Genomic DNA, 14,846 nt, shown 5'->3' with positions numbered 1-14,846 from the left:
AAATTAATTTGGAATGAATCTAATTGTAATTTACTGTAATGTAGTCATGCTATATGATTATAGCACATGGCTTAATTGTACACTAAATAACAAATGGCAGCGAAGTATCTTGGAGCCAAAACTGGTCAAATTTGTACAAACTTGAGAATTACTCTTAAGTTAGGGATGAAATTATTCTACAAAAGCAGTAGAAGAAAGGCTCATGTTAGACCTGGTTCCAAACATATTTCATGCTTTGCTCTTTCAGTCATGTTTTTGGGCTGTATAGTGATTCATTTCTCTAATTGAGGACTTTGACTGCAGGACTATAAATTAGGTAACTATTTTTTGTCAAACAATAAATATATTGTAAAAGGATCATCTTTATCAGATAATCAGAATGTAACAAAAGGTCTATGCTATCCAAGTGTTTCATTTCTTCCAGAAGTAGGAACTACAATGGAAATTAACAGCTTTTATCTACATGGGAATCTGGCTGCCATTAAGTGACTTTTTTATTTTTTAAAGAAAACCTTTCTTCCTCTAAAAATGTAAGTCATATTTAAATAACAGATATAATCCTCTAAACCTGGTGATACTGTACTTAACAATTCAAAAGATAGCTTAGGACGTAGCAATCATGTTTAGAAGCTGGTACTACCTAAAAAGTACATCCTATAGCCATACTGTAAACATTTTTCTCAGAATATTCTATAGTGAAAAAGATTTTTCATGATAAAAATGGAAACAGTCCAAATTAAGAAGCACAAAAAATTAAGAGGTTAAGATTTGTAAATTATAATTTGAACATCTCCTACCCCTAGGCTTTACAGTACAGTTAAATTAAAGCTGGGATTACTAGGTAACTAAGGAAGATTATCCATCCTTTAAATGAAGGAGAGAGAAACTCGTAGTTACAAAAGAGAACTGAGAGATGTAGTGCTTAGATATGAAAATAGTGTTTGATTTAGAGTAAATAATGAAACTTGTAACTCGAGAACTGTATTTTTATTAAGGCAAATAGAGTGTGTTGGTAGAAGTTAGCTTTAATGTGATGATATTTTAAAGAAGACAAGAGGTAAAAGAATGTATTATACTGAGAAAAGAAGAAAGGGGGAAGCAGAATAGGACAAATTATATCACATGAGGAGGTGTAAAAGACATTGCATTAGGGAGAAAGAAGGAGGGGATGAGCATTGTTTGAACCTTACTTTCATTGGATTTGATTTAAAAACAATGACATCCATATTCAGTTGGGTATAAGAATTTATCTTATCCTATAGAGATGGGGGGGAGTAGAAAGGAAAAAGAAAAGGTAAGAGGGAGCTGATAGAAGGGAGGACAGATTGAGGGAGGTGGGGGACAAAAACAAAACACTGGTGATGAAAAAGTGAAAGGAGAGAAAACTATAAATAGGAAGAAATACAATGGAGTTAGTAATCATAATTATGATTGTGAATAGGATGCACTCTCCCATAAAATCGAAGTGGATAGCACAATGGATCAAAAGACAAAATCCAACCATATGTTTGTTCACAAGAAACACATTTGAAGCAGAGAGATACATGCAGGGTAAAGATTAAAAAAATTGGAGCAAAAATATATTATGCTTCAGATGAAGTAAAAAAGCAAAGATAGCCAACCTGATCTCAAAGTAAAAGCAAAAAATGGATCCAATTAAAAGAAATAATGAAAGAATCTACATCTTGGTAAAAATAATATAGACAATGAAGTAATATCAATATTAAACATATATGCACCAAGTGGCATACCATCCAGGTTCTTAGAGGAAAGTTGAGTTATAGGAAAAAATAAAAAGCAAAACTATAATAGTGGAGGTTGTAAATCTCAACCTGTGTAAATCTAATCACAAAACAAAGAAAAAAAAGTTAAGAAAATATATATTTTAGAAAAGTTAGTTATAATAGACCTCTTGGGGGAAAAAAGAATAACTATATAGTAGTAGATAAAAATATATAGAAATAATTCAGTAAAAGAGAGTAGAGATAGCAGCTGCATAGGTGAAATATTAAGGTTTGAAAAATTTATACAGCAAACAAAAATTGGGGAAAGAATTATTTAAGAAATGATAAACTGGTAAGAGAACAATTTAGACCCATACCTCATATAGTGCACCTTAATAAATTTCAGTTATATGACCCAGGCATAAAAAAGGTGAAAGAAAAGAATAATTTACATGGAATAATAATTGAAAGATGATTTGGTAAGTAGATCATTGATAACAAAAAACAGTAATTGATTAAAATAAAATTTTTAAATTGCAACAGAAATAATGGATACAGGGAAAATTTAAACTTGACATCTGAAATGCGAAAGAACTCATAAATTTTTTCAAAAGATTCACTCTTACATTTTTATAAACGGTCAAAGAATATGAGAAGATAATTTTCACTAGAGAAAAACTATTAATAATCACTTGAAAAGGTTCAGCAACTCTAATAATCAAAACATTAAAAATTTTGAAGTACCACTTTCTTCTCTTCATACTAGCAAAAAATAATTAAGAGCAAAGAAACAAACAATGCTGGTGAGGCTATAGAGGAAGGCATTTATTGCTGATGAGATTGTAAATTAGTATAATTTCTTAAGACAATAATCTAGGAGTTCAAAAATGAGTTTCCAAAATAATATATACACTGACTCAATGATTCTGTTTTATCCTGAAAATTATGACCTAGCGCTATCTCTAGAGTTAAAAAAGAGGAATGATGCATAGAATATTGGACTAGAAGGAATACGTTAGGTCAAATTTTGCATTAGTCATTCATTTTAAGTTTAGTTGGTTAGACTATAACAAGGGAGAGAAATGTCCAATTCACGGGCCATATAAGACTCATTAAATCATTTGGTTTGGCTCTGCTAAGGCAACTACCAGTGATAACCACCTTCTACTGCTTGAGTTCTTTGAGGTGATAATTTTGTATGGCCCATAAATGACATAAATATTCAAATGGTCCTTGGCAGAAAAAAAGTTTCACTACCCTTGGACTATAGGGCCACTAAGGCCTTTTTCAGGTCTAGATCTATGAGTTGAACCCTGAAAGTATTATCTCACATATACATATACATCCATGCATGCACCAAATTTTTTTAAACTATCTGTTCAAATCTTTTTCATAGCATTATCTATTATTGCAAAAACCTGGAAGCAACAATAAAAGAATAGATGAACAAATTATAGTACATTAGCATTATGTACCACAATTAAGATGGACAAATGTGAGGAATAAAATGAACATGGAAAGAACTTTAGGAATTAATGTAGAACCATAAGACAGGAATAAAAAAAAAGCTGGATTAATACTAATTACAATTATATATGAGGCAGTGAATGGTAATGAACAGACAAAGAATCCTTAACAAATCTTGGAGAGAGTAACTAAAAGGTTATGGCATTTATTTATATGTAAATAGTCATAATGCATGTTTAATTGATTGTATTGGTGTTTAATATTATTTAAAATGATCATTAAATTAAAAAAATAAAGCAAAATGGATGTGAATGTATGGCATTTTTTATGGCACACATAAAAACATAGATTTTAATGAGTTTTTATCCTAATTAATCACATCATACTACCAGGCTCCAGCTTTAGTTACAAACAGTGTAGGGAGTTGTTCCCACAAGTTCAGGCTGTGGTAGCTGATGGCATCCATATGCCACAAATCTACATGCCAAAAGAGAACAGAGAGGGAGGGCTAGAAATGAAAGCTCAACAATAAGGAATATTGAGAAAAAACCCCATCCCCACCCAAAACTTTCTTTCTTTAAGGGGGCTGTGAAAAAGAAATAAGGATCACTTGAATCTAAAGCACTGATTGGCACTGTCCCTACAACCTCATTCTATATTTAACTACTGGTAATTGGGCCTTTCTCAAAAAATAGAATATTTCTTTCTTCATATGTCCCATTTAAATTAAATGCCTTAATTATAAGAATTTCTATTGAGAATTGTAGACATTAGGGGCAGCTAGGTGGTGCAGCGGATAGAACACCAGCCCTGAAGTCAGGAGGACTTGAGTTCAAATCTGACCTTAGACACTTAACACTTCCTAGCTGTGTGACCTGGGCAAGTCACTTAACCCCAATTGTATCAGAAAAAAAAAAAAAATCATAGATATTCCCTCCAACACTAATTTTCCGACTTCCGAGTCTATTATGGAACATTACTAACAAAAGCTAAACAAAATCTGACAAGTAAAAATCTCTCACCCATCTTACTAGTTTGGGCCTTTAGTCCCTGTCTTAAGTCTCCTCTCTCTGATCCTCCCTAAACAGGGATTATATACTAGAATTCATAAAACATAGCTCAGACCACGATACTCCTCTCCTCAAAAAGCTTCAAAGTCTGTCAGTTACCTCTAGGTTAAATTACAAAGTCCTCTGCTTAACATTTAATGCTAATTCCTGTGAATTCATGGTTGTAAACTGAATTCAAACTTCTCTCCATCATACATCGTATGTTCCAGCCAAGGAGGCCTATTTGCATATGGGCTTGTCACTCATATCTGGAATGATGCCTTTCCTTACCTCTTCCCTTTGGAATCCCAATCTCCCTTCAAGCTTCAAGTCAAGTGCTCCACCCCAGGTCTTTTCTCATTCCGCAAGTTGCTAGTTCTGCCCCTCCACAAATACACTGTACTTAATCTAGCCATCATTCTCGCCAGTAGAACATAGAAGACCTCCTCTTGGGCAAGAACTGAATTGTCTGCCTTTGTTCCCTCAGTGTCTAGTATAATGTCTGTCATGTAGTAATCCCTTAATAAACGCTTGCTGGCTTTAATAGAATATGTTTGCATATAAATTCTTGAAGATTGATTGGTAAGTTATTAAGACCACTGTTTGGTCCATAATATTGTTATCCATAATATTAAACATAATAGCGAAGACCATATCTGGTCAGTGGTTAAGTCCCACCCTTTTAAACTTTATGACATCTCCTATATGACATCTTTCTCCTCTGACACTGCCATCACTCTGCTGCAAGCCTTCATCATCTCAAAATTATAATATGGAAATAAATATCCTGTTGATTGGGTTGCTGTCATGTTCAGGCTAGTTTTCCGGAGGACCTTGGGATCAGCCTTGATCTTAGTGGAGGAGTGCAGGAGGCAGAAGAGCCACCAGGAGGATGGTCAAAAATGGTGGAAGGTCCCATTTCCAGTCCTTATTAGAACTTAAATACCTTGGTATGATTATATTATTACAGCCTACTATGTATGTGTGAACTAGAGCACCATTATATCACCATGCTAAGTACTAAGTATATCTGTGAACTAAAGAACCATCATCTCATCAATTCCACTGAGTTAACACCTTGCTGTATCTTTGTTTCAAGTATATTTCTCCAGAGCTTACACCTTCTACAGGCTGCCTCATTCTTTCCTCACTCCAGCCCATCTTCTACTTATAGCCATCAAATGCATCTTCCTAATGCACAGATCTGACCCCATTCTACCCCCACCTTCTACCCTCAGCCCACTCAATAAACTTCACTGGCTCTCTCTCACCTTAGAATCACATATAAAATTCTCTGGAATTCAAAGCATTTTACAACACTCCTCCCTTTTCAATGTTTTAATACTTTATATTCCCCTCTCCTGGGTATTCTTAGAACCATTTACATTGACCTCCTTACTTACTATTGCTCTAACAAGACATTCCTTCTCTAGAATCTGGGTCTTTTCATTGGCTGTTTCCCAATTTTCTCCAGCCTCATTTCCTCCTCCTGGTTTCTTTGGCTTCTTTCAAGTTCCAGCTAAAATTCCGCCATCTGCAGAAAGTCTTTTCTGACCGTCCTTAATTTTATTGGCTTTCTTTTATTATCTCCATAAAATTTATTCTGTATACATCTCTTTTCTGTTCATTGGAGAGAAGGGGGAAGCAAGACTGACAAAAGTGATGCCAGAAAAGAGGGATATTGTGACTTTTTGCTTTTTAATGACCATAAAAGAGCAGAAGGAAATTCACCAGGCAAAGAGGATAAGTTAGAAAATAATGTGCAGAATTTATTAAAAAAAATTTTTAAAGCAAATAGTATAAAATGATTTCATCTAGTGTATTCTATTATGTATGTGAAAAAGTTTTTTTTGGCAAGTTAACTTAAGTTTAGCATTTTTTAATTAATAAATTTACTTAATAATGAATTGAGACAGAGGAAAGAAAAGCAGATCAAAAGAAAAACAGACTCAACAACTACAGCCATATGAATGATACCAATATTAATGGATCCTAAAACAGCAGCTCAAATTCTATGGTTAATAGAAGCTCAAAATCATCACAGTTAAAACACTGTGCCTTTCCTGTTAACACAGGACAAACTATAAAAATGTAAAATTACATGGTCAGTTATAATCACTAACTTACACAATTTTATTTGCTTCTAAAAGTAATGTTCATTGAAAAGTTATAATGTGTCAAGGCAAAATGTTCAAAAAAAATTTTTAAAAACAAATAAAATTATCCAAGGTTGTAGCTATTTATGCTTACTTGATATTCATCAGCATGTTTTGTTCTTTCTTTTTTTAATTACATGCAATCTATTCAGGCTTTACTTTTCTCAGGGATGATTGCCATCAACAGGTAAATTCTAAAATTCATTTGGAATAGGTTTTGTAGAAATATAATCATTTTTGCTTCATCTCCCTCTAAGTATACATAATTAATTCATTCTCCTTTGTAAAAAAAAAAAAGATAATTTTTTTCTGGAAATAGATCTAAAGAATAAATCATTTCATTGTCATTTTCTTTTTTGTAAATTGGTAAGTTTTTTATTTTATTTTCCATGTTATTCACTGAACTGTGATAATTAGGCATTTTTAAAGTTCTCTATAAATATTCAAATGGGAAAAAATCGCATTGTCAAGGACATTATAATTACATGATGTAAATGTATATAATTATATACACACAATTACACACAATACATATATGTATTTGTACATTTCCCATCCTTAAAAAAAACATTTTCTCCTGATTTATCTTCAGCAGCTGCCTAAATTTTATATTCAGGAAACATGCAATGGGAAAAGGGAGAAGGGAATATCAGTTCTCTCATCAACCTTTGACTACTTTTTTGAGCTCCAGTCCTATATCTTTAACTCTATAAAAGTTATTCTATTTAGGCCCTCATTATCATTTCCAATTCATAAACAAGACACTTAACCATCTCCCTTTTTCTCAATCCCAATTCTTTTTCTATCCTATTTCTCTCAATGATTCCCAGACTCAGAATCTTTAATGTTTCTCTGTTTTACACCCTAATGTTAAATAAATTTTATACAATCTTCCTTCAAATATCTTATTCTCATCCTATCCTTTGTGTCTTCACTTCCATCATCCTAATTCAGGCTTTCAGTAGGTATTACTGACTTCATTTTAATAAACTATGTGATCTATTACTAATAGCCTCTTTCCATTTTGTTCCAACATAAACCCTATTTCTATTGATTATCTTAAATACTACTTGCATTAAAAATGATATTTTAAGGAAGGAAGGAAGGAAGGAAGGAAAGAAGGAAGGAAGGGAAAAGCTAGATGATAATTCCAGACAGGATTCAAAACATATTGATATAGTTAGCAAACTTCCAGATAAGGAAAAGAAACAAAAACCACAAATAGCTAGAATGGATCTATCAGAACAGGTCACGCCATACTAATCTCATTTCCTTCTTTGACAGGGTTACTAAATGGCACAGCAGGTATGCTTATAGCTTACCTAGATTTTAGTAAAATGTCTGATAAAGTATCTCACGCAATTAAATTTTTAAATGGTAATATGGGCTAGCTGATAGTACAGTTAGATGGATTTAGACAGAATTGGTTGAATATCCATCCTCAAAGAATTCTTCAGTGTTCAAAAGCAACTTGAAAGGAAATATACAGCAAAATTATCAGGTGGGATCCCATAATGTTGAACAATTTTTTTTAATGACTGAACTAAAGATACAGATGATATTCTTATCAAGTCTGTACATTACAAAAGTTAAGGGGAAAGGATTTACTGAGTCAGAACATAAAAAAATGTTGAGAGTCTAATAGACTAGGCTGAACTGAATAAAGTTCATTAGGGATAACAATCAAGTTTTATACTTGGAGTTTAGAAACTGATTACATAAAACAATGCTGTGAAATGAATACTGATTCTGAAGTCAGAGGATCTGGGTTCAGATTCCAGTTCTGATGCTTAATCCCAGAGTGTATTACAAGTGCCAAAATCTCCTTCTTCCTCAGTTTCCTCATCTATAAAATTAAGGACTGGACCAGATGGTTCCTGAGGTGTTTCTAGCTCTAGATAAATTGAGATGTAATGCTATGATCTCTGAAAAAGATTTAAGAGCTCTAGGTGTACAGAGGATACAGCACTGGCCCTGGCGTCAAAAAGACAGATAAAAATTTGGCTTTAGATACTTACTCAGTGTATAACCCTGAAAAAGTCACAACCTCTAACTGCTTCATTTCTTCAAATTAAAATAATTTTTCTATCACAATGCCTAGCAGAGTACTGAAAAAACAGGATATGCCCATCTAACATTTACTTCTTAGAAGGAAGAAGGTTCCTAATTAGTTCATTGACATGAAATCCCAAAGAAAATTTACAACTGGGTATGAAAAATGGGAAATGAACTCATCTTCTATACACCTTAAGTACCTTGATATCCTAAGTCTACTAGATAGATAACTTGATATATAAGGCATTTATTAAGTGCTTACTTTTCATCTCTTTGCTAGTGGATTTTAGTTTCATGAACTATTTTTAACAACCTTGAGAAACTGCTTTTACTTGGCGTTTGTATGGGAGGTATAGGTAGATGTAAAGCTCTTTTTATGTTTGTGTATATATGTGTATGTGGGTGTGTATACATGATTAATTGAACCTCTATAATCTGATAATATATTATACCAAGTACAAAAATATGACCAAGATAGACTGTAAAAAGTAAAAAGAGAAAGGGTTTTAGAGGAGAGCTTTGGAGTGAAGAGCCAGCATTGGAAACAGAGACAGAGGAGAACCAAGACAATGAAGTCTCACAAAATTCTAGAGATCAACACTTTCAAAGGCTGCAGAGTGGAAACTGGAAGCCAGACTGTAAAGAACTGAAAAAAAGAATGATAGAAGAGGCAATTATAGACTATTTTCTCAAGGACTTAAGCCACAAAGACAAGCTGGCTAGGACAAAACCCTAGTAGGAAAGCCAGTAGTGAGATCAAATAAACATTTTCAAGACATTAGAGAATATAACATATTTTCCAATACAAGGGAACTGTACTGAGGGAAAAGAGCTTTCATGTATGGACAAAATGGTGGGTCAAGAAAGAAATAAAGAGAGCAAGTCAGAGATTTCTCCCAGGGGACAATGTAGCAGGAAAGAAGAAAGAAAACAGAGGAGAAAAAATCTGGAAAGTGATCTAGACATAAGTGAGATACATTTGGCTGTGGTACTTCCCAAAATGGCAGTCCCAAGGGAAGGGGTCACTAATCCAAAGAGTAGAGAGCTTCAGGAGGGTGCTTTGGAAAGGGTTTTGGAAAGGAGCAGGGGAAGTCATGGTGAATGAATCTAAGGACATAGGAAGTGAAGCATGACTGGAGCCATTGCAAAAATTGTGTTCCTAGGGAGAGAGTTGATAATCCAAAATACGAGAGAATACCTTTAACAATAGATGAAATTATTGTTTATATTTATATGTGTGTGTATTAGCATTAAAAAGGAATTGAAAACTAGAAGTCTTCTGAATCAACTAAAATTCAGAAAAAGGAACTAAATTTGTAAAAACCAAAATGTTCATAACTGTGGGGTTTTTTTGGTCCCTTGCTTTTAATTTAGACAAACCAGTGCTATTATTTGGTTTTCTTTTTTTAAAACATAGTTTGGAAAGATACCAGGTTTAATTTAAAACTCCTGTCTCTGGTACACTGAGAAATTATTTTTGAATAAGCTATATTGTAACAATAGAAGAAATCTTGCAGGTTAGGTCACCAGATTGAGTTGTCGTGATTTTCAGAGATAGCATGGCACAGTGGAAAGGCTCCTGGACTTACTCCTGAAGATCTGAACTGGAATTTCTGTCTCTTTGACATGCTAGCTGTAGTGCCAAGGGCATATCAAACCGTTCTAGACTCCATGTCCTCAGCTCTAAAATAGAGATATTAACATTTATTCTGCCTATCTTAGAGAAGGTTTTGGTAAGAAAAACATTTTGTAAATCTTAAAGCATGATAGAACATGAACTTAAAAGGAAGCAGACTAAGTTACACTTAAAAAACAGAAAAGCGTTTTTACTGATCTTCATCCCTACACCATGGCAGCCAAGACCTGCCTTTTTAATAGGAGTATTTTACTCCCAGTTCAGCCTGAAACACCTCTGCCACTGAAGAAACAAGGAGAGGTGTCACCCAGAAGGCACATGGTAAGTGTAAGCAGACTGTAGCAGATACTGAACAAAGAACTTCAAAGACATGTAAAAGGGTGTGTGTGTGTGTGTGTGTGTGTGTGTGTGAACAAACTGTGATAGAAAGAATAGAAGAGTTAGCTGATCAGAGTCCCCAGAACAAGGGATTACAGCTTAACTTTCTCTTGTGAATTTCAAGTCAGATGAGGGGAAAAAAATGTGGAAAAAAGAGAGGATAAAATTCATCTAAGGGATTTCTTTAGTATAAATGTCATGGGGAGGGATGTACTTTTCTGTGGTCACAGGAAAGATCTTAAGAGTCATCAAAAGTCCCCTCAGCAACTGGAGCTGGTAACAGCTGTGGCCAAATCTGGTAAATACAAAGGGACAAAAGATACAGTGGTGCCATATGTTCACAGACACATGGAAACCAGTTGGGGAAATAAGGCAGTAGAAACAGGCAGCTGCTCTCCCTCCTTCCTCCTATCCTGAGACCATGGCATTTCCTCCTCCTGACCCAAATGCCACCAAGGAAGAGAGAAAGAGTTTGTCCATTCTAGGCTCTTGTCAGCAGCCAGTTAGAAGGTTTTACATAACCTCGAAGTGAGCCTACAGTAAACAGTCAGCAGATACCTACACTTGCTCTGAAGCAGAACTCTCCATAATACATTTCCAAAAGTAACTCACCAAATCTGCACTTACATATTGACTGGGACCTCAAAGACCTCACATTATACTGAGAGGAAAGCACATAAACAAGTAAGAATATCTTTGAAGAGTAAGTTGGCATTTATGGAAAGGGCATACTAGAGAAGGGGAAAACTAAAAAACTGAGACACCATCCAAACTATCAGTCAGACCGTATGTGATAAAGACACATACTGTGCCTTTAACTAGAACTGTGGTTATGCAAGGGGACTAAGGAACAAAAGAGAGAAAAGTTGTGGCCACAGAAATGACTAGTCAACAACTAGACCTGGGGACAATGGGAAGACAAGGTTCAAGACCACAAATCCAGAAGAATAGTGAGGGGAGGGCAGAACAAAAGAAGGATTAGTTATTACCAAAAACTGTGGATATTTCAAAAGTTAACCTCTAAACAATGCACCTGTTATATTTAGAGAAAGAATAGAATGTCAGTAGGAAACTTTTTGTTGTTTGTTTGTTGTATTTTTACCTTTCTAGTATAATCTCAACTGTTAATGTATATTCTGCATATGAAATTTTGCTGTAAAACTAAAACTATATCTTCTTGTAGTATTTGTTCATTTGTTTTGTCTTTGTTGCACAGTATATATAACACATAACAAGTGTATACCTGATTAGTTGAAATTCAACTTTACAGTTACCTACAATATTTTTAAAGAATTGTGCCATATTCAACTAATTCGACAACAGGATTAATAACTGGAAAAAATACCTTAGAGGTCATGAAGTTTATGTTCCTCCTTTTAAAGATAAAAAAATAAGAGAGAAATTATCTTCCCCAAAAATATATTTGCAATAAGTCACAGGTTCAGGATTCAAACCTAGCACTGGCTTCAAATCCAATTCCCATCCTACCAAAACCATACTACAGCCACATTATTGTTCTCTAATGAATATAGAAAAAAGTGCGAAAGACTTTTAGACACCATTTATTACTATTAAACACACAATACTTCTTTAACTAATGAATATATCTTTCTTTGTCCACTAGAAGTCCTGTTTCATAATGGAACCAAATGTTTAAAGCACTGAAAAGTCTCTTCTAAATAAAACAATTAATACTTTCCACTTAAAAAATACATTTTGAAACTTACAAAAAGTCCACTTCAATAAAACCCATTCTGAATAGTGTTTATTCTGGAGGGTTTCCTTCAAATGTTAAGGGAATTTCCTAAGATCACAATTAAAGGTCAGATGAAATTAAGATTATTGCTCCTGAAGGAGTTAATAGTTAAAGGAAAAGCTCTGCTTTAAAAGATACATAGTATTTACTGGTATTTTAGTTTGATGAATACAGTAATGTCACAAATATGTAATGATAATTTTTGTTAACCTTCACAGATAAGAATAGTAAAGCAAAAACAAAAATAAAAAATGTCTACTTAGAGAAGCCTGAAAGTTCTGCTTTTTATTTCAAAAGTGTTTCTTCCCTTAGTTAGAAAGGTATATCTAATAAATGTCAGAAAGAGACAAATTTAATTTCAAATAAAAAAACCTTCTGGGCTCCACAAAATTATTTTTTTAAATAGAAAGCATATGTATAGTGAAAAAGTTTGAGTCCCTGGTTTCTTGTTCCCAGACCAATGGCTAAATTATTTTTACAGTTTAGGGGTGGGAATGGGGAAGAGCCACGTATTCCTGATGTTATGTTATACCAAAAAAAAAAAAAAAAAAGATTTTGAAAATTAGAGACAAAAAGTTAATAAACTGAAAATCATAAAGTCTATAATAAAAGTTATCAATTAAAATATAAATTCATTGATTAATTTGATTAAACTTAGCAAATCTGACTAAAAAGAAAGCAGAAAATCAAATCAATAAAATAGCAAGTGAAAAAGGTAGTCACAAGAAAACCAGAAGAAATAAAAATATTAGAATTTACATAATTATATGTGAATAAAACTTAGAAGACAAAAGAGAGGAAAACTTTCAAAAATATGAAATATCTAAACTACCAGAAAACAACTAGAGATCGTAAATAATCCAATCTCAAAAAAAAAATACAACTAGTTGTAAATGAACTACATTGGGGTTGACATGAAGTGGGAAGGGATGAGATGGCCAAGTGGGAGAAAAATAATCTGATGTTTCCATTATAGTTTGAAGAGAATTTTTTCAAAGATCAAAATAATACTATATGAATTATTCTCAAAAACTGAAAAAATAAAGGACTTTTTACCCAAATCCTTCATCTTACTATGTAAATTTTTAAATGAAATCTTATTAACCAAACTACAACATATCATCCAAGAAGTGACTTATTATGACTGAATTCTGTTTATATCAGGGATACCAGGATAGTTCAACTTTAGAAAAATAATGTCATTAATCATAATAAAAAAATACTTCATTCTCAAACAACTCCTGAAAATGTTTTAAGAGAATTATGCTTTCTTAAAGAAGCTCTGCAAGCCAAATCTATTTCAAAATTAAAAAGGTACTTTTATTTATATATACGTATATGTATATATGTAATATTCACATATTTGATATATGCATCCATTACATGCTCCATTAGAAGGTAATCTAAACTAGGACAGGGGCTATTTCCTTTTTTTTCTTTTTATCTCCAGTGCTTACATAGTGCCTGGAGTATAATAAAAAATTTATAAATGCTTGCTGCCTAGTTTCTTCCAAACAGTTGCTCCAATACCATAATTCAACAATGCAAACAAGCAAGACAAATATGAGAAAGACAAGAGGAAGTATGTGCCATCCATCACCACTACCACTGGCTTGTCCATCTCCCTTCAGTCGCTGATAGAGATGTACCCAAGAGCCTTAGGAATAGCAATGCTCTAGTCCCAGGGGCAAACTTCTGCATAGATACATCCTAGCCACAGTTCTGGCAGGTGCTACAACCCCAGCTAATGAAGACCCAGAAAAAAGTTCTGGCCTCCAAAGTCCTTGGCACTGTCAAATAGTTTGCCATCAAAATCTGATGCCATTTTCTCAGGAGAAATGACATTAAAGAAACATTAACTTATGTTTTGCTGTTACACCATTAAGGGTCACAGAACCTTTCTGTATGACTTGCAATTATAACTTTCCACACATCCTGTCTCTTTGTATTAGAATGCAAGCTCCTTGAGATCAGAAATTGTCTTTTCTATTTGTATGAGTAGTATTTAGCATGGTGGTTTATACACAGCAAGAGCTTAATAAATGCTTTATTCATTCTTTCAACAACCTTTCCCCTTCTGAGGTTCAAAATATTATGATGCTACTTTTTCCAGTTCACTCTTACTTAATTGTTGAGTAATTCAAAGGTGTCGAGCACAGGCCTGGTCCATAAAGGCCCTATAACATTCCCCAGTATGATTACGAGATTAAAATCTAACTACGATATATTTAACAAAATAAATCAAAGTACAAGAAAACATAGACACATTAGATTTTAAACCTAATTCAATATGCAGCTTGCAGGGATTTAAGTACAAAGTCATGGCCCCACTGACACCATTGGAATAAATGATTGGTAACAAAATCTCCTTGAAAATTTTATAATTGAAAACACAAAATTAAGTTCACAAATTCCTCTAGAGATTATGCCTTAATTATCAGTATCTCACTTGGAATTTAAATGCAGAAATTTTATATTAAACAACAATCAGTAAATAATAAATTTATAACCAGTAAATACAGTCATTTAAAAAGTTATATTTTCCACATAACTCCCTTTCTTCAAAACAAAAGCAACATGAGTTTGTTTTCCAGATCACCTCATGTCAACTCAAACTATGTATAT

General features: G+C 33.4%; 1 protein-coding gene across 2 annotated transcripts in view; it reads right to left on the bottom strand.

The window, feature by feature from the left end:
* Positions 1-14,846, bottom strand: part of ANTXR2 (ANTXR cell adhesion molecule 2) — a 196,246-nt gene that overhangs the window by 158,604 nt on the left and 22,796 nt on the right. The window lies entirely within an intron of this gene.

The sequence above is a fragment of the Sarcophilus harrisii genome, chromosome 6 (assembly GCF_902635505.1).
Source record: "Sarcophilus harrisii chromosome 6, mSarHar1.11, whole genome shotgun sequence".
NCBI classification, from domain to species: Eukaryota; Metazoa; Chordata; class Mammalia; order Dasyuromorphia; family Dasyuridae; genus Sarcophilus; species Sarcophilus harrisii.
This window is presented reverse-complemented; position numbering and strand designations above follow the sequence as displayed.